The sequence below is a fragment of the Pollicipes pollicipes genome, unplaced genomic scaffold, assembly GCF_011947565.3.
Source record: "Pollicipes pollicipes isolate AB1234 unplaced genomic scaffold, Ppol_2.1 Scaffold_4002;HRSCAF=4701_pilon_pilon_pilon, whole genome shotgun sequence".
Lineage (NCBI taxonomy): Eukaryota > Metazoa > Arthropoda > Thecostraca > Pollicipedomorpha > Pollicipedidae > Pollicipes > Pollicipes pollicipes.
Genome location: NW_023596420.1, coordinates 19684388 through 19705091, shown reverse-complemented (window position 1 = coordinate 19705091; position 20704 = coordinate 19684388).

The following is a 20704-nucleotide window of genomic DNA, read 5'->3' as shown; positions in this document are numbered from 1 at the left end:
TCCTCCGCTGGGGCCAGCGCCACCCATTTCGCCATCTCTCTGCTGTGACCAACGCCGCGCCAGCTCCCCCGCTGGGACCACCGCTGCCCGCCGCGCCAGCTCCTCCGCTGGGGTCAACGCCGTCAGTTCCACATCCACTGGGCTCTGCTTCGTCTGCCAGCAGCGATGGCGCGTAGTCTTCCTCTGTGAAGACGTTTTGGTCGAACGGCCAAAGACCGGCCACTTCGGAGCCCTTGATGGCTCTTTTGGGTGTTGCCATCCGGTTGAACGCTTTGCCGATCAGCTGCCCAATCTCGTAGGCGGTTACGTCTCTGCCTCGGCTCGTCCGCAGGTCGTTCTCTGCCGCGAAGTTGTAGCAGGCTTCGAGTGACTTGAAGACTGTTCGGTCGAAAGGTTGCATCTTGTGCGAAGAATGCGGTTTACAGGGTCAGCATATGTATGTAGTGTTCCCTGGCGTAGAGGATGGCAGGAAGATATTTGTGGGACTGGTGTCCATTCATTATGATCAGCTGTGGGTTGTTGATGCTGCTTTGCGTCCACTGCTGAACGTGCACCAGTCACTTCAAGAACAGTTCGCCGTCGTCCATCCTGAATCACTGGTACGAGCGATGGACCATGGAGGTGTCCCATTCATGAGCTTGTCCAGCAGACGCTTTCTCGGTCAGATCATCACCGGAGTTATGTAACGTCCCGCGGCGCTGCAAGCAGCAACAGCTATCACAAGTTCGCCTCATTCCGCGCTAGTCAGCGCTCCGACGCAACGTCTCCCACACTTGGCCAAAACCTTTGAAGGTGTCTGGGCAGTGGCAACACCAGTTTCGTCCATCTTCCAAGCCTGCCAGCTCTCAAACTTGAACTTTTCAGGAAGATCTTCAAATATCTCGAAAAACTGAGCCATCATGCCTTTGTTAAAGCCAATCGCCCGATGGGTGCTGGTCCCTTGCGGCTTTCTGAGGCTGATATCTGGGTTGCGGTTCAGAAAGCCGCATAGTCATTCTTTTCCAGCGGATCCATCTCGAAACTGATGCGGGAGTTTTATACGTTCAGCCATCTGAAATGCCAGCCTCCGTATGTCCACGGTAGTCAAGCCAAAAAGACGACTTTCCATCTAAAAAATGTGTTCTTTGAAAAACATTTCCATATCGGAAGGGAAGACTGTGTCGTACCTTCCAAGATGCTGCTCTCCCGGATATTTCACGTTACCGTCGCGATGACGTCGGAGCGTTCTAAGCGGCACACCATATTTGCGTGACAACTCCCACACACCCAGTCCTTTTTTCAGATCGTCCAGAGATTTTCTCATCACAATTTCGCCATATATGATGCGCTGTGATTTTCGCTTGTATGTGCGCACCACACTTGAAACAAAAAATCATTTTTATTGCACGCTGCCCAATTACAATATAAACAACCATATGGCTGTAAACTTTAACCACATTTCTAAGCTTAAATGGCGAATCAACTGCCAATATCATTATCTTCCTGCTATTATATTTCCTCAAAATTTTGTCTATTTAAAGTTTTAAAGTAGTTTAAGACACCCATGGGGCTCTTTACCTCACGACCTACCGTGGCGTTTTCCCCGACCAGTCATTCGGATAGAAAGCGGCGCCAAGAACGAGAACCAACACGAATTCAACACTAAACAGTAAGGTAATTTTTGGTTCAAATTATGATTTTTCAGTATGTATTAACCATTCTGAACTGAACCGTGTATAAACGATTGCCTTAACTTAGCATTATACCCCAAAAATAGGAAAAACACTCTCAAACACATTTTTACCTTTATCTCTCCAACGCGATCCACCAGTTTCGTCGATATCTGCCAACATGCTGACCACATTTTGTTTGTTTAATAGAGCAGAAAGTGTTTCCCGGAATTTTTAAATTCTAAGGTATCTTGGTGGGGTGGTTTACCGCGGCGGGGCGTCTTGCCCCACCTTGCCCTACTTTTTTCTAGTTGTTATGGAAACAAGACCTATAATCGAATAACTTAAGTAAACCCCTGCAACAGAGTTTGTGAATGCAAGTAAGCATATTTAACACAGGTTAGAACCTTTTTAAACCAACGAACGCGATTCCAAGGCACCAAACACGTATCTACTAACGCGCTGAAGTTTAAACCAAGGTCACAGTCGTTCCGAGGGAGCGCACTCCGGTGTCTTATGCATTGCGAAAAAAATGTCACTGCTGTGAATTCGGACGTCAATCTGACCCTGTGACTGGTCAGAGGAAGCTTTGTCGTCACGGTTTGAAACCCCGTGTAACCCCGGTGGCCATGGTGATAAACCATGTGGCCTCGGGAAAATCTCGTACTTACGCTGATTTTGCTCCCGTTGGTAGTGCGCGATATACCCGTGTATATGTCTGGTTGATTGAAAACGTCAGATTTCGGATAACCGCAGGCTTGACATTTGCAAGTATCAATGGAACCCAGCTGTCACTCTCCATGCCATTCACTTTTTATTTGAAGTGCTTATGTTATTTTGATCGATTCTCCAGTACAGTGAAATGATGCTGTTTCATGACCGTGCAAATCTGAATTCAAAAAGTAAGGATTGAGATGAAACACCATCGTGGCTGCGAGCATCGGAGATATGCCAGCATCTGCTTATAAGTGCTAGCCCAGATATCATTTTAACAAGGGAATGACATTTTCTGGGTGTACAGTGGGAAATAATGCTGCGTTAGGTAATCTGTGTATTGCCTGATATCAATCATCATTTTGATTGGGTGTTAAATGGCATGAAAGGTGGTAGAAAATTAAATATCACTGAGCACTACTTTGGCCATCTTAGTTATATGGTATCATTTGCAAATATACTGAATACCATAAATCGGTAGAGCTGTTCGCCCGGCGCGAGAAACAGATCGCATGACACAGGGTGGGATGCTCCTGGCTCCGGACATACCTGGCTTTATATCTACAGATGGTCATCGACCCACTCGTCAACATTACATCCCGGAGCCTGTCTGTCTGTCTGTCTGTCTGTCCGCGGCTACGGGCCGAGCTACGGTATCCGTATGCCACGGAATTTGTTTGAAAAACAACCAATGGAATCCACGAGCTAGGGACTAGTGGTAATGCATGATCCAGCGAAACCAGGGTCTATGGCCAGGGTCTACGGCCTCGTTTTGATAAGGGGAAGTGGGAACCAGAAGCCAACTTTGAAAGCCATAGACACGTCCGCAGGCATCGGATCTGTAAGGAACCAACCCGAATGTATATTTTGTGACGATACAAAACGTGACATTTCATATCCATCATAAGCCATGATGTGTATCAAAATGTTAATCAGATTTATAATTGGGTGACATCAGATTGAATATTATGTACCCATGTGTGCTGATTTCAACGAAAAATGTCCAAACCCCAAGACATGACTAGTACCTTTTCTGAATATTGCCACTTTTACAAGTTGTTTTGCGCTGTAATACTAAAGAAACATCGTGATGGTGGTGCAGCAGGTGGTGCAGTACATGTGGTTTTGGACTCCAAATTTTCTGAAGTGGACCAGCACTTTGGACAAGAAAATTAGCATACCGCTAGCATAAAATGGATACTAAGTGAAGAGTGAGAATATCGTGATATATTTGACCTATATGCGTTGGGATCAATCCTTCACATACCGAATGTTCTTCACGTTTTCAGTTTGAAAATACCGCATATTAAATGCAACAACTTCAATTACTTGCATTTTCTGTGCACCAACAGCTTTGTAAACAGGCGTATAAACTAAAGTTGCATTGACACGCCCGCAAATCATGCAGTTCCCCACGCACCCGTACTGAACCCAAACACTATGATCAGTTTCCGACATTGCCCACCACAAAACATAGCGTGTCAGTTACCTTCGAGCTACTTGCAGACGTTCAGAAAATCTTGTACTGTTCAGATTTCAGTTCTCATCTACCACTACTCAGCTGCGATACCCGCTAAGGCAGTACAGGAGCTGCGACCACCGCTTGGCACGTCGCTTCCACGCCCGCCACCCGAGGGACACGTCACCGGAAGCGCAGCGCTTCCGGCACCGAGCGTGGCTGATGCTGGCAGCTGTAGCTGATGTCTTGGAGCGACTTCAGGTGCCCTTCTGGATCGGCAGTGGCACGTTACTGGGTAAGAAGGCACGGCACAAAGTCGTGTGCGCACGGCATGTGCCGTTGTGAATTCACGGAAGCATCTTGCTGATCACTCGGTGAGAGAACAGCTACTGTAGGCAGCACTTTCCATGCGGGATTGATGGCACCGAACCAGTCTTGGGAAACTGACATACCTCTTGAACGGTGCTGCGCCCAGTTGTTTGTTGTTTTCGTTGAAACTACGTGTTGCCGAAGCCCTGAGTGTGGCTTGCGTCGGTCAGGTTGCTCGGTTACCTCTGACACAGCTCGTCGTCGGCCTGCGAGAGTGTAAACGTGACGGTTCGTCCCTATAGCAGCTAACAAACGCAGTGCATAAGATCAGGGGCATTGGAATCTTTTCCGCTTGGGTCATTAAAAGCTGACGAATGTACTCCCTAATAAAAAACGCGCGAAAAAAATGAGATGAGCAGGAGCGGAAGGCATGACTGCCCGCGGTAGCAATGCAAATAGCCGTAGATTTTTACCTCCGGAGGCATTTCCGTGTGATCGTCACGTGCTCATTCGCTCTTTCACTTTTGCGAAACTATGCATTGACCCCATTTGACCTAATCTGCAAAATCAAATTGACAAATTGATGCATGATAATGGGGGAAAAACACATTCGAAGTAAGTTCTGTTAGGTCTGATGACAAAGGATCGGTTTCGCCCGAGCGTTTTTAATAAACCGTTTATATATATATATATATATATATATATATATATATATATCCTTTCGCCTAGATTCCGTGCATTTCATGTTTGGTAGCAAAGTAGGTCCCTGTTAAATAATGCTAGAATGAAAAGGGCTAGTGGCATTGGTCAAGTGGGGAGCAATGTGTGAAACCCCTTTTGCAATATACCCCATGGCATATGTTTCATGAGGTTAACACCATCATTCCGCAAATACGGGGCTGGCTGGCAGTGGTGGCAGTGGTCCTCCGGTCGCCAGGTCCTTTTCCAATGCAACCGTAACAGCAGCGCAGTCATGTGTCGTAGCTATGTGCACCGCTCAACTAAGCTCGGATTGGGCAGTACAGTACCATAGACACACTGGGATTGACCAAAACATGCGTGTTACATCAGTAGCACGACTCAGTAAAAAAATTACTTCGATCCCAAAAACATTGTCAGGTTAGCAATGAGATTACTGACCGCTCGGACTTCGAAGTTACCGCATGACTGTTGCAAGCTTTTGCTCTGCAATGAAAGCTAGTCACGCCTCCTACCGACCAACCAGTTTGGCACAGGCCCATGAGTAAATATTTCATAATCTATATTTCTTTAAAACCGGTGACCGATCTGATCCAGCAGGTTCCGCCCGACTGCTATTAGGCAGGGTAAAAGCTCTCAGGTCATATAAAGCTAACAACCTCAATGAAAACGTGTATTACCAGCTGTTCTCCATAGGAGGACATGTTTGAACTGCACGGTACTGGACAGGTGACCACAGGTTGATGACCAGTCCAATGCTAGCCCTTAGCCAGGTGTTCGAACCGGGCGCCCTTTGCAGAGGCACACAGCTCCGCTTCCCTGCACCTTTTGTGCCTGACCATCATACAAGATTGAACAGGGATTTCCCAGTCCATGTAACCATAGATAAAATGGTGTTTTGCCACCTCCCGCTTGAGCTGTCGTTTCTGTCCATGTCTCTATTAAGCTTTTCATCATTTCGGCGTGTCCCTATTTTTCCATGTCACCATTTGCTCAAGCAAGGCCTTTCAACAATCCATCATTTGGGAGTTCGCTATTGTGCCACATCGACCTTGTGGTATATTGCCATTGTGCAGTTCAACAGTTGGTCGATGCGACTTTTTGGCTCGTGGACTATTTGCATGTCACTAATATCGAAGTTGTCATCTGGTCGCCGACAAACAGGCATGCAACCAACTGCGTGCATAACTTTTTCCGGACACCTAAAGGCATATTTTTGGTTCTCTGCCTGCCGGTGGAAGGAGCAACTACACCCTCTGCCGCCCCCTCCCCCTCCGCCCCCCGCTGCACTGCCCCTGTCTGTGGTCTCTGCCGCTGGTCACGGGTCAGAGTTCAGCTCCTGAGATCTTCTTTGTGTGTGCATGGATATCTGATGTGGCAGAGGGCCTTTGGGTCACGAGTCATAAGTCAGCATTGATGTATAAGTGCGCCAAGGGTGTTCACTTCATCTCACTTTTCGCGGACCTTTCCCAACCTCGTGTGCCTTTTCTGAACACACAATGGGCCTGTTGAATGCATAACAGAGGCCTTTCTGAGTCCACAATGGGTCTCTCCTGATCAGAGGTTGGCAATAGTCCACACCTAAAATATACTTGTCCGCTTCCAGTCGTAAAACGGGTCTTTCTAAACCCGTGACGGATCCCTCGAAGATGCAAGAAGGGAATTATTCGAAGCTGCCTGAGATGATCCATCGTAGACTCAGAAAGAGGCCCCTCGTGATGAATGGCCCATGGAAAGGGCCATTGTGGACTCAGAGAGGATCCTGTCTAAGTCGGGGCTGGACTTTTCGAACCTGAGATAGGTCTTCTCAAGCCTAAGAGGTGACATGGACCTTTCCGAGTCATCATATGTTCACTTTCTCGATCTAGAATGAGCCCACCACTGACTTGAAAAAATGTTCTCTTAGTGCGTCCCTTCCAAACACAAGGAGCCCATTTCCGAACTTACGATGTGCCCTTGCTGGACCTGAGACGAGCCCTTCCTGAGCCTACCATGTAGCTTTTGCAGACCAGAGATCAGTTCTTTCAGACCTTGTTAGGTGAGATGGGTCTTTTGCGGAACCCAAAACAGGTCCATACCTGATTTGAGACAAATTGCTTACGAACTTATGATGGACTATTTAGATACCAGACACGTGCTCCAGTGCTATTTAGTGTGTGTGCTCCACACGTGCTATTTAGATACCAGACTCGTGCTCACGAACGCCAAGCATGAACGAGTAGACAAGCATATTTTTATTGGACTTGATCGCCGCATGGGCAATTGCATTGCAGGATTTGAATGTCCTTATTAAGGCATAAATGCCTGGTTTACCTCGAAACAGTCTGCACAAAATAGTCTGCACATCTTTGCGGACGTGTAGATCAGAAACGAGAAGGGCTTAGGCCTTAAGAAGGACAAGGTTATGAACTGAGCCATATTATCTTCAAAACATCTACTTCACTTCAAAGCCCCAAACAAAAGTGTAACACTTTTTAAACGGCTGACCCATGCGGGTGATTCTCATATAGCTGGCTCTTCCTATATATTTGGTATCGCCCAGGCCCCATCTTAGTTTTCCACGGACTTTAACACCGTGCCTATGTTCATACATTGTGCAAAAGACATGTACAGCGAATTCTAATACCATCCCCATCTTTTTGTCTTGTTATCATCTCCCAAAATGTGTCGCCTCTGGAATTCCGATGAAACACCTTAACCAACGAGTTGAGCGGAAGGTCAACGAAATGTGCGTGGGTACCGCAATTCACCTCTGCTCCGAGCCAGCACAGGCGCGCAGACAATTTTAAATCGCGGTACATTATTTGCAACTTGGTGTTTTCTATGGTGCTTGGCTCAAACTGAACGTACAGTTCGACGTGACGACAGCGATACCCCCCGGGAGATGGAAGGCCGGGGAAAAACGGCCCAGCTGCGCCGCGTCACAGCAGAACTGAGTCGCAACTCCCCGGATCTACCGATAGCCTCAGCGTGCACCGTTGGCTCCACTCCACCAGCTCGTGCGTGACCAGATAGGTCCCGCAGAAAAAGTTGACTGCTTGCGTGCCTCCCTGACGGCGTTCGGTTTTGCTCGGTGAAATTAGATCGTGATAATATTCAGGGTGGCAAATCATCGTGTTCAGCTGTGGTGCAGCTGGTTTTAAGCTATCTCTCTTTTTATGTTGATTCATGGGCATAGATAATTATTTGCTGCTCTGGCGTATTATTACGTGGACTGAATGAGATCCTTTCATTAACCCAACCGTGAACACTGCGCTTCACTGACGTTAGTATTAATCCATAGCTTCTGAACGGCTTGACGTACACAGTATAAAGGTGGTTCATGATCATTTTTCCTTGGGGCGAACGGGATGCTATAGTTGCAAAACCTCGCATGGGAATATCTTCAGCTAATTTCTTAATTTTAACGGGATACTTACGGGTTTCAACCAGAGCTACCTGGGCTGATTTCGGAAATATTGCGCTTTCAAAAGCGCGTTATTCCCGAAAGTGCCGTTTGTGCTATTAGCACTAATTTGCGTGTAGGCCCACAAACTTCAAGTAAAAGCTCAATGTCTAACATCCTGCTTTTGTAGATAGATGTAATTTGCACACGGCAGATGTAAGGCAAATCACGACCAACCAAAGCCATCAAACTGCATCTTGTTGAGTCTGACAGATTCTGTGGGAGCAGACCAACTTCCGCCATTTAATAGCGCTGAAATGTATATGCCATACTCAATAGGATATAAGCACTACAATCAAGAATTTCTCGGGAGTTCGCCATCTTCCATTCGCCGAGGAACGGGAGTTTCAACGCACTCCCCCATCCCCTGTCTCCCACTTCGAAAAGCTCTGAAACCAAACTGCCCATGGGACGAATTCAACCTTAATGAATACCTCGGGGTTTTACAATCTCGGTGCACGTGAGTTTACTGTCTTGCTGTCCGCTGTTGGCATCGCAAGTTAGGTCGAAATTTGCGATTTAGCAAAAATTCTCCTAAGTCTACGTTAACATGATTCATCGAAATATTGCTACCAAATAAGGATGAACCTGGTAGCTAGGTTGTCCGAACAAAATGTCGGCTCGCAGTTTGCCGACTACCTTAAGAGGACTTACATACTGACGACATATAAATGTCGACATGCCAATAATTTGAATGGAATACATGGCGCTAGGGAAGGATAACAACACGCCCAAATGGTGAACTGCAACGTACATAAAAATAGCAGCATGAAGCAAGGTCGATTTGCCAAATTGTCGAGCATGCATGTAGTTGAACTGCTTGACACGCGCCCGGGTGGCTGGCTAGACACCCTTGGTTCGTGTGGGGGTCAATTTGATCCCCCTGAGATCTCGGGAACTAAGAAACCTAGAGGCAACGAATTTACGGGATGTGTTAACCTGTACGTGAACTCATTTTGGTCACAGTTTGAGGTTTCTTTGTCATGACCTTCGGGTCAAATAAGGTCAAACAAAATCAAATTCCAGACTGGTCTCCAAAGAGCCCCCAGAGTCTAGATAATTGCTTCTAAGCCAAAAAGCCACAAGCTCATTTAAGGTCAGTGACATTGTTCGACTTTTTTAAGGCCATGGTGACCAAAATCATACAAGACTGCTCTGAGTTTTGCAGATGAAGAACCGACAAAGATTACGCTGGGCAGAATGTTTAAAAAAAAAAAAATGTCGACCTGGGTCATCTCAGGTAAATAACCTATTCTGACCCCTAAGAAGTCAATGGAAGATGTATAATACGGTTCCTGCTATCACTAAATTCAAAACGAGCATCAGAAACCATCCTACACAACAATCCCCAGGGTAATAAAACAGGTTTTTTTACCTTGGTCTGACCTTTGTACCTGACCTTAGGTCAACGCAATTTGCTCATTCCATATTTGTGTTGCCTATGAAAGCATTTCAGAGATGCATGGCTTCGTCAAACACTCCGTTGTTGCACCAGATTGAAGAAGTCCCTAGACATTGCCTTCGCTGAAACCATGGCCTAACTTTCACCTGACATAGGTCAGTGACCCTATAAGCTACATTTAAATTTGTTATATCGAACCATCCGCTATTCAATTGTCTACAGACATGGAAAATGTGGCGCGGTTACAGCGTGCCGTTCGGAAACCGCCCTGGAAAAAGCTTTGGGGAGTCAATTTGGCCCTCACCCGAGCGCGTGTTTAGAGTCTTGTTTGAAAAGACCACGTCATGTCATGCATTTACTACGAATCGTTCTATATGTCTGGCTTAATGCTTGATTCGAGACAATGGGTTGCAAGTTAGACGATAAAAACGAAGAGGCAGCGGCGATGAAAACACGTCAAGAACTTGAGAAATGACCACAAGGTCAAACAAAACCGTTTTTTAACATTGGGCAAGTTAAGATATGAGCACAACACGGCCCCGGGAAGCCATAACGGCCGGCAGTAGGTAGTTCCAGGACAAGGCCGCACGATATGTAAACGCCCTACACGACATGGGCAGCCGGAAAGCGGGCAGCTACAAAGCGCCGGTCACCAGCGGCCTCGTGATGCGCTCTCTCACAGCGGTCCGAGGAGTGAACAGAAACCGGGGCATGGGGCATTTGGGGCCTTGAAGACGCCAGTGCGGTCGCGGCGCGTAACAAGGTCATCTATACCGCGCCAGCCCAACGACCTTACGGCCGATGAAATGTGATGTAGACCGCCCGCCCCCGACGCCTGGCCACTACGTTCACTTTTTGCACGGGCCGAGATAGCAGACGGCCCAGACTGGGAGGCAGTACAGGCCATGGGGAAAACATGAGCCCGGATAAGGAGTCTGCGTGCTTCGGGTGTGAAGTGATGACGACTTGTGTACACATAAAACAAGATGGAACTGTACTTTATGACCGCTTTTGATGTGTGCCCCTTTCAGGGCAGGGTGCGTTTGATGGTCTCTCCCAGCATCTTCACGCATGACAAGGTGGTTAGTATTAAGCTGTAGATGTTAAGATGGAAGGATGAGGTTGTTGATGGCCTGGAGCGTGCCGACCAGAAGACGGGTGGTTTTGCCGGATTTTATCTTAAAGGAATGGGTAGTGAAGTAAGGATGGAGGGCAAGGATGGTTTTCTCCTGTCGGAATTTTAGGTTGGCGTAGAGGCCGGTAGGATGGAAGGTCGCTTGTGAAAATGCCGAAGAGGACTGAGCCCACCAGTGACCCCTGAGGACGCCGTGGAACAAGGGAAGGGACAGCGAAACACCTCTCACCACCTGCCGCCGTCAATCAAGGTAACTTTGAAAACATCGAGGATTGATGCCGTACCGCTGCAGTTGGTCAGGAGGATGCCGTGGTCAATGCCATCGAAAGCAACTTAGGTCTATAGAGGTGGCAGCGGCGACATGTCCCGTGTCCATCTGACGCGTCATTCCCTCCACGGCGTCGAGCACAGCACCCTTCGTTGAGAAGCACGGCCTATACCCAAATTGTGAAGGGGCTGAGAGACCGTGAACATCGAGATGAGCTGACAACAACTGACAGACAAACTTTTCGCATATTTTTGACAACACAGATACAATTTATACAGCCCTAACATTGCTGGCGGCGTCACGTGCACAGGACTTAAGAGAGACGAACTGAAGCTTCCTTCCACGCACAGGGAAAAACGTGGGTGACGATGGAAGCCTTGACTAGGTGAAGTAAGAAAGGTCCTCTGACGGCTGAACGGTTTCCTAGCGCAAGCAGTGGCCTACCATCGATTCCAACAGCTTTAGATGGAGACCAGCTACTCACAGTCTTCGAATGCTCGGGTAAGATCACAGTGTAAACAACTACCCAGGCTGTGGTTACGTACGGTGGTCTCAGTGGGAGAGGCGGGAGGCCATGGCTGCCCGCCGCCAGCTCGCCGGCGATTTTTGGACCAACTGAGATGAAGTGACGGCTTGAATTGTCGGCCATGTCTGCGGGCGTCACCTCCTCGGCGCCACCTCCCTCCAGGGGCTCCAAGCAGCCCAAACTCAAGGGGAGGCCGCGAGACACTAGCCCGGTCAGATAGCACACTGACGCATATAGTCCCGCTCGATCTGAGCGTGGCAACCCGGACATGTGCCACACCATTGCTCGCCGCACCCCGGCTCACCAGGCCACGCCACGCCCCCCCCCCCCCCCCCCCTCTTCCTACGCCACGAAACGCTCAGGCAGCCGGTTGCCATTTTGACCTGCACTTGTTTTCCATGTCACCATTTGCCAACACCAAATTTAAATGTGACCCTCATATGTTTCGCCGTTTTGCTCTTTGCGAATATGACATCGATGTTTTGATAGGTCTTCGCGGTATCCTCCCGAAATAAAATCAAGACTCTGAAAACGTTTGGTTGACTGACCTCAGCCTGAGCCAGTGCCGCAGCCAAGGGGTAGATTCTGGGGCTATGCCCGCTGGAGGTGCCGTAAGCCGGTTGGGGCGGAAGGCTCAGTACTTTTTTCGACTTTAGACGCCCAAAGGGCATTCCGAGGAGTTTCTAAGACATAAAAATAAGGATATCGGAGCATCGCGATTCCTGAAAAGTACCCCAACTGAAAAACAATCAGAAGAAGAGGCCGCGCGGCTTAACGGCCCCTGTGGCCCGATTTGGCCACCTACTTCCTGGGCGAAATTTAGGTCATGAGATTGACCTAAGTCGAAACTGATTTCACCCACCAATGGCTATCCCATTTTTTTATTGTCAACAAAGCTGTGCGTGATTGCCCCAGAGTATTGTGGAAGACCAAGAGCGGCGCAGAGATAGCATGTCACGGGGGAGGAAAAGCGGGAGGGGGGGGGGGGGTACAACTGAAGCTATTTTGCTAAAAAATAAAATTTTCGCATATTTGTAGCGTGGCATGAAAGATGGCAGTTTTAGTGGTATTTAGTTGTGTCATAAATCTTAAGAGAATATCCATTCCAGCTTATATTAATACAGTCATAAATATGTTAATGGATGGACACATCTCCTAAGAGTACACCATGCAAATACACCCCAGAGGCGGACGCTTGCTGTTTGCCGAGGGATTGAGCTTATATGCTCCACCGGAAATTTTGGGGGGCCCAAATTTGTCATAACGACATGGCTCACGCACCAGCCCGACACCCACGTGACATCCCGACGCTCCATATCACAGCCAAGCTCCAGCACTCGCCCAAGGGACCAGTCGGCTCTTCGCTCCTCGTGGGCCAATGGCGCAATGTACCAACCAAGTCACTACGAAATGAAACTTCATGTTCCCATCTATACTGCGAGCGTCATTCATGCCCTTTGCTCCTGCAAGCGAGCTATCAGGACCCGATCGGCTAACCCACGGCCGTCTATCCGTCGACCCCTCGGGCGCTGTGGCGCTGCCGCCCAAAACGCTGGCCGCAACAGGCGGTACCACGGCGCCGCAAGCCGAGGGCTTGTGCTAGGGCATCCCGCCGTGAGCGAGCGGCCTGGTGCTGTCCCGATGGAATCATCTGCAGCCTCGCGTCAATGATAAACAATTGGCACCGAGCCCATCATCTGCATTCACAGTCATTCGCACACAGTCGCCATATCCGTTGTCTTGCCTGACTCCCGTTCTCCACCTTGCGAAACCCACAGCCACATGCAGGCCCAGCGCCGAAAACCGCCTGATATATCGCTCCCTCCCCTCCCACATCTTTGATTACGAGATCACAAAACTCCCGCCCTTCGTTCCAAGCTGCAATGTCGGATTGGAAGGACCTAATGCCTGGTGCCGTCCTCCCCTTTCCTAATAGCACAGAAGGGCAAAGGTTTGTTACGGCCCGCGCCCGCCCGGCGGGGAGGGGTAAAGGGATAGCTTCGCAGCGCACGCCGTCCATGGTCCGGTCCGTTTAGGGATGATAGTTCGGGCACTCACATTATGCGAGCCGTCGCCGGCGGCTCATCGCCCGTGGTGCCAGAAGTCGAAGCAGGACCATAAGTCCCAGCGTCGAAAGTGTCCATCCCTGGGCACACACGACGCTGGGTCTAGTGCTTTTTGGTCATTTGCATGTTTTTTTTTACATTCTTCTCCCTTTCTTTCCTTACCGTTCCTTTCTTTGTCATTCTATCTCATGTCCTTTTCTTTCCTTTTTATATCTTGTGCCTAGGTTGGTCCCAGCGACGAGTCCCAGCTTCGGATGTGTCCATCACTGGGTGCACGGTTGTCACCACTCCCCTGCCTTCCTTCCTGTGCCTGCACTATTCCTGTCCTTTCCGTCCGTCCCTTAATGCTTCTTGGTCCTTTGCATGATTTGTTTACATCTATTCCGTCGTGATCTCGGCCCGCTTCGTCCTCCACAAGCATGAGTCCCTTAAGATGGTGTATATCACTCAGCTCAAACTACGACCTACATCCTGACTGAGATCCTGATTTGCGCGCTCGTCGCTTGCGCGAGACCCGCAAGACTCCCACAAAACCCCACGCGCATCGGCGCCCGTGCCACCGACAAAGACCGACAGCAGCTCCATCTCTGGGCTAAGATGTGAAACTCGCGCTTGCTAGCGCGCCACCTGCAGACGATATCTATAGGGCCGTATGGTACAAGGCCCGACCAGCTCTCTTCCTGCCGCACCTCAGGCGGGCCCTGCGTCCCCCCCCCTCCCCATCACCCCCACCCCTCTGGCCCAGTTGCCACGCGGCGGGCGCTGCTGACACTAAATGCAGACAGCGGCGCCGCCGTCGCGAAGTTCGGGGCGAACAGCAGCGAGGCGATATTCTTTGTCGATGGTCGGGAAGGGGCGGGTGTTTCGCTGCACCTGACCGGTCGAGGCACGCCGCTTGACCCTGCAAGTCCGGCCAACGGCAGGCGCCCTTCTGTTGTCACGGGCCGGCTGTATGCAGGCTCTGGCGGACTCGCATCCCACTCCCAGACTCCGCTTCACCGCAGAGTAGCGTTTAGTTGTGAGGGAGGCTCGTCCACGTTCGTGCTCCGCTTTACAGCTCCGCCGATCCCGGACGGACGGTGAAAAGATGAGAACATCAAAATGCATGCCTACAGAGCCGACATTGGAGAAGCATGAACATTGGGAGGGGATCTGACTGGATTTGACGTTTATTTTAGATTATGGACATCAAGCAGGGGTAAGACGGCCACAAAACTAGAAATATACATAAAAGCAGCCAGAAATCAAAATAAAGGACTAAGTGCCACTGAAAGGTTCCCCAAGAACGTTCATGCACCACAACCAAACCCATCATATCTAGAGAATGGTGTAGCATGACAGGGTGTGAAGCTCTGGAACCGCAGTATATTATCAGTCTTATAGTGAAGGCAATAAAATGTGAAGCTGTGAGATACCGTCGGAAACAAAATGATACGCATGTAAGAGCTGTACCACTGTATGCTCCAAACACTACTACTTCACATGTCGAAGACTACGAGTCTTGTGCATGCTACCCTTGGGGCTCGTCACCGGGATTACCGCATGGTGTGTTATCTTTTCATTAAGTTGTGCTGATCATGACCATCCGGCGAGCTGGAAATACACATTTCATTGCAGAAGAAAAAGTGCTGCGGTTGTGTGGCATTGGACGTGCTGTGTGCCATGAGAATGTGAAGGGAGACTGAAACGTAAAAATGACGAGAGATGCTGGTCTGCGCTTTACCTTATATATTTCCGCCACTCCTTATATATTCCTAGCATATAATACTAAAATATTATATCGATATATATATATATATATATATATATATATATATATATATACTTATTTGAGTCGACCTGGTGTGAATAAGCGACTAGTGGTTTGTCTACGTTTCTGAGTGACAAAATTCTTTACAGAACCTGTACTGCAACCCGTCTGTCCTTCGTCTGCAGGCTTTGTGCGGCAGTGCGAGCTGGTGCCGGCCATGGCGGACCTGGATGTGGAGGTGGCGGCCGAAGCTTTTTGCGGCGCTGGCAGCCAGCCGGGCGGTGTCTCAGTGGTTCGTCTGATTGAGGCCATCACTGCCGCCGGGCCGCGGCTGCGACACAGCTTCGGTTTGTACAACGACAGCTTCGAGATGACTTTCGAAGACGCGCACGGCATCAGGCTTGACCTGTTCTTCTCGTATTCAGCGACAGACGGCACCCGCTGGATTGGCGGTATCGACACAGATACCCTGCAAAAATACAAGTAAGCGTCGAGCGATCTTCTCAGTCTGTCTTGTTAGGTGTTCTGGAACCAGAATACATTGAAACGCGATCTAGTTCGGTTGGTTTTCTGACAAGCTGCATGTGCACAATTCGGTTAGCGAACTTGCAATGCATGCATGTTGGGCTTTGAAAGGTCTATGTCTGACGTCTGGTGTTGCGTATTGTATAATTGCGTTTGATGCGTATGTGGTGTAACGTGTTTTTCAACGCATATTGGTGTGAGTCGTGATGTTTTGAAGTAATTTGGTCTGCATCTAGATTTGGCCGATATGTCTCAGTCTGTGCTGACACTCTACGACTCACTTTCCACATTATGACACACATTTTGATCAATTGCCACACAGTGAGTGAGTTATGAACAGTATACCGCAGATAATGCCTTGCTACGGGCTGTTGAGTGCTGCATGATAAGTGGCTTGCCAAGATGTGCGAGGGTGTATCCGAGCTGAAAAGTATGGCTGCCACATGAGTACACAGCGTATGCAGCATAGCACTACACTAGTATCCACCGAGATCTGACATACGCAAAATTGACCAATTGGCAGTTACATAAGTTCAGCTCTGTTGCATACGATCTATCCGTTAACACTCGCCAGGGTGGCCGATTGAGTACCCTTCGCTCAAGTTGGGAGGTTGATTTGACACCAAGATGCTAGAACTAAGATGCTAGGATGAAAAACTAGAAGAAAGAAATGCTAAGATCAAAAACTAAGATGCTAGAAAATATCAACTTCACAAGGTGGATTTGTCTGCACGTAAATTCACTTGTGTCAAACATCCAAGGTTGCTAGGTCACGACCCTGAGATCAAATAGGATCAAGCAAGGTCGAACTCCCAGAATGGTGTCTTACGGGCCCAAAACGTCTCATGCACTGCCGTGGAGCCCGATACCTGTTCTAAACAAAAGGCTAATAAGGTCAGTGACCTGGTTTGGTCTTTGTGTGATCAAGGTGACCAAATACCTACGAGATTGCTCCTATTTCACCATTCGAATGAGCATCACAGATTGCGCTGGGCAGTAGTCCCCCCCCCCATAAAAGCACACAACAGAATGCTAACCTGGGTCATTTCAGGTTAGCGACCTGCTCGCACATTTACCAGATTCATGGAACAAGTGATTGCGGTGCAGCAGTGGAAAAACCTTCTGTTTTACCGGATACGATCGGCGAAAAAACTGACACTTCTGAGAACCAATTGGTGACAAAATTGCAGAGTGAAAACAGCTTTCAACGGACCAGACTGTATCACAACAATAATTCCAGCTAGACGGAACTCAAAGCTTACTATTGGTCTTACTACTCGCCAACGTTTGCAGCGTGCACATGTGTAGAGAACACGTCGAAACGTTTCAGTTTCGCTGCATGAGCAAATTGAGCGATAAAGATGCTGCCAAGCATAGTGATAGTTTTTCAGGATATCAGGATAGTTTTTGGCAGATGCCAGAAATACACTACAAACTACTACTACATTAGTGCTGAAGTAACAGGTCACTGGTGACGCGATGCTTTTCCAATGCCCCTCAAATCAGTGCTTTTCACAGATTTCCAGCCAAGATTCACTTGCAAGAAACGCTTGCAGGACGCAAACCGCACACCTTATCTGGTTTGTGTATGCATCAGAATTATAAGCGATTCCACCACAGCAGAATCGGTCCAATCCAACCGACAGCGCACGAGAATGGTCCCGACTCTAGCTACGAGCAGCACAGGATATTTGGAATCGGGTTCAATCTTCGTCTAATAACCGCACGATGAGCTTCCGGGGTCCGATTGCGATGGAACCCGTTCTGGATACGCATTTCGCGTGGTAGTGTGATGTCTGGCCTTCCCAAAGACTAGATACGACAAACATGCCAACAACAAGAGAGAAACGTGTCGGCTTTCATTTGCTGTGATAATGAACCGTCAGATTAAACAAACCATATTTGAAGTGTCTCGTTGATAATCCTGACTAACACCATTGACACAGCAACGACTCTGACTCAACAAACACCTCTGAACTCGAACGTATTCAAAGAGTCAGACTCATTCAAAGCCATACCCAAAACAGGCATCCAAGCACTTAATTTCTCCAACGCAACTAATTTGCGTCTCATTCCAGAGCTAAGTCTAACTCTACCCGTAATCGAGTAAAAAATTGTCAGAAATGGGCGCGAGTGCGCACTGTCTTTATTATATCCATCCAAATGTAGATGGATTGAGAGAGAGGAGAGAGAGAAAGGGAGAGAGAGAGAGGAGAGAGAGAGAGAGAGAGAGAGAGGGAGAGAGAGAGAGAGAGAGAGAGAGAGGAGAGGAGAGAGAGAGAGAGAGAGAGAGAGAAAGAGAGAGCGAGGAAGAGAGAGAAGAGAGAGAGAGAGAGAGAGAGAGAGAGAGAAGAGAGAGGAGAGAGAGGAGAGAGAGAGAGAGAGAGAGAGAGAGAGGAGAGAGAGAGAGAGAGAGAGAGAGAGAGGGAGAGAGAGACAGATATAATATATATATTATAATATATATATATATATATACTATATATAAGTATAAATATAGGTATATACATATAGGTATACATATAGGTATATATAGGTATATATATATATATATATGTATATAAATATGTATATGTGTACGCAACTGGTACCACTGGTTTTGCGCGAATTTGCCCGCTGCATATCCGGCCGTGATAATTATGATAATGGATTGGGCTCATAGTGCCCCAAATCGCAGCTTATTCAAAGCTTTGCGCCGACAGTCAAAAAAAAAAAAATGCAGCGCCATGCCTGCAAGATATCCGAGGTGGCCTGTGCCGTGCAGCGTACGTAAATCCTAACTATTCGTCGTTTCGTGAAGGGCGTCACGCAACTACGTGCAGCTGCGTCAGATGGGAAGATTAGGTGATGTACCGGCAACCTATGCCGAACTGTGTTTCATGGTCTTGCAACAGGTTGCAGTTTCGAGATTTGCCTTGGTTCGCGAAATGGTGAGAGAAATCGTCAGGTGAGACGGATAGAACATCGCTCAACTGGCTGAGCGTCAGCACCAGTGGTTGGCAAGTAAACGCGTCAGCTCATTAGCTTGCTGCCGTCATATCAACGCGTGCTCAAATATTTGGCCCCGATGGGCGCATTCAATTGTTAAATACGCTTTCACCCAGGGTACAACAGATTATGTGCATTGCTAAATCCCAAGTTGTCATGGCAGTTAAAAAGCAAGGTAATTGATTGTGTCGCGTGCTATTTATCCACAAAGTCCTGAATAATCGCTGGAAATAAATGGCATCCACGGCACCAGATACAAAGCCGAAATTAAAAAATAACATAGGAGCGACATGGTATCGGAGCACACGGTGGTGCCGTTGCGCCGTTAGGGGTATTAAAGCTTGCCGACTTGGTGGATAAGGTCGGAGACAAAAATGTCTTTTTCACACGACGGTTGGTACCAAAATGCTCTTGACCGAATGTTTTGGTGACGGCAGCCGAAAACATTACGGCGCCCATTCCACAGCCCCACATGGCGCTTCAATGGTGACGTACGTCACCCCACAACACCAACAAGCTTTTCCATAAAAAAGTCTTCACTGTACCGTACGGCACCATGGTATCTTTCTTAGACTCCATCCCATCCCAGCGAAAAACGTTCTATGATTTTTAGTAGGCCGCTCACTTCGGTGGCAGATCGGCGACAAATTAGTGCATTTCCTATGGCACGGCCCGTCGACCGATTCGCTGTTTTACCAGCCAACTCTCAGTGTCCCAAACTAGACAGAAGAAAATACTAGAAAAATATCTAGATATGGCGATTCATCTGGTGGCATCATCATCCTTAATTTTCACTTAGCGACTGAGATAGGCGAGTCTGGCCGTAACTTTCAATGCACTGCGGCTTTGCAAGTGGCATTCCCGTTGTAGTTTCATGAATGCATGTAGGCTTAATTTTTGGGCCCCGTTGACTTCATTGATTAACAGTTCAGTGAAAGTCCGAGAGACGATCCAATCAAGGAAGAAATTAACTGATGATTATTCAGGCTGCCTTTCAAAACATACAAAAGCAACAGAAATGACTAAGGCCTCATCGTATCAAGTCGTAAGCACCGAGCCGCCCTCCCTTTAAAGAGACCCGTGGTTGCTGTGCTGTGAGCTGATGGCACTCCTCAGGGAAGGAAATGACAGGAGGTGAGAATGTTTCTGAAGTGCCACTGAATGCCACAATTGCTTTGTTGCCGATTGAGCATGGTTACCAGTTAACTAGATCTTCAAATTAGGGTTGGTACACCTAGTACCATGAGTTCCAGGCCCCCCTCCCCGGTTTGTAAAGAATTGTTGCAAGTTTGGGGGCAGAGATATCTTTGGGTCACCTTGTATTACTTTTTTCATCGCTCCGCAGACGGTCATCTTTGAAATTATGTCTGCTTAAAATACAAATATATATTAGCATTTCAAATTGATTCCATTGTTACTTTGTTCCTGGTTGAGCTTGGCCACTACCCTCACAAAAGTTGTTAGCTACAAAATGACAAGCAATGCTGGCTCAATATGTTACCGATATTAAACTTTGCTGCTGGAAACTGATATGGAAGGCAATGTGTAGGCAGTGAAGGGCAATGGCAAGTGAGGGGCAAGAAGTAAGGTGGTATAGGAAATGTAGGTGATGAGGAATGGGGGGGGGGGAGTCGAATGAGCCATTTTTATCTTCACCTGGCCATGACCACAATGCTGCTTAAATAAGGGGCTATAATAGGGTCCTAATAATAAGGGTCCACGCAGGTCACTTCAAATAGCTGGTGGTTTTGTGGGATGTCGGTTCCACT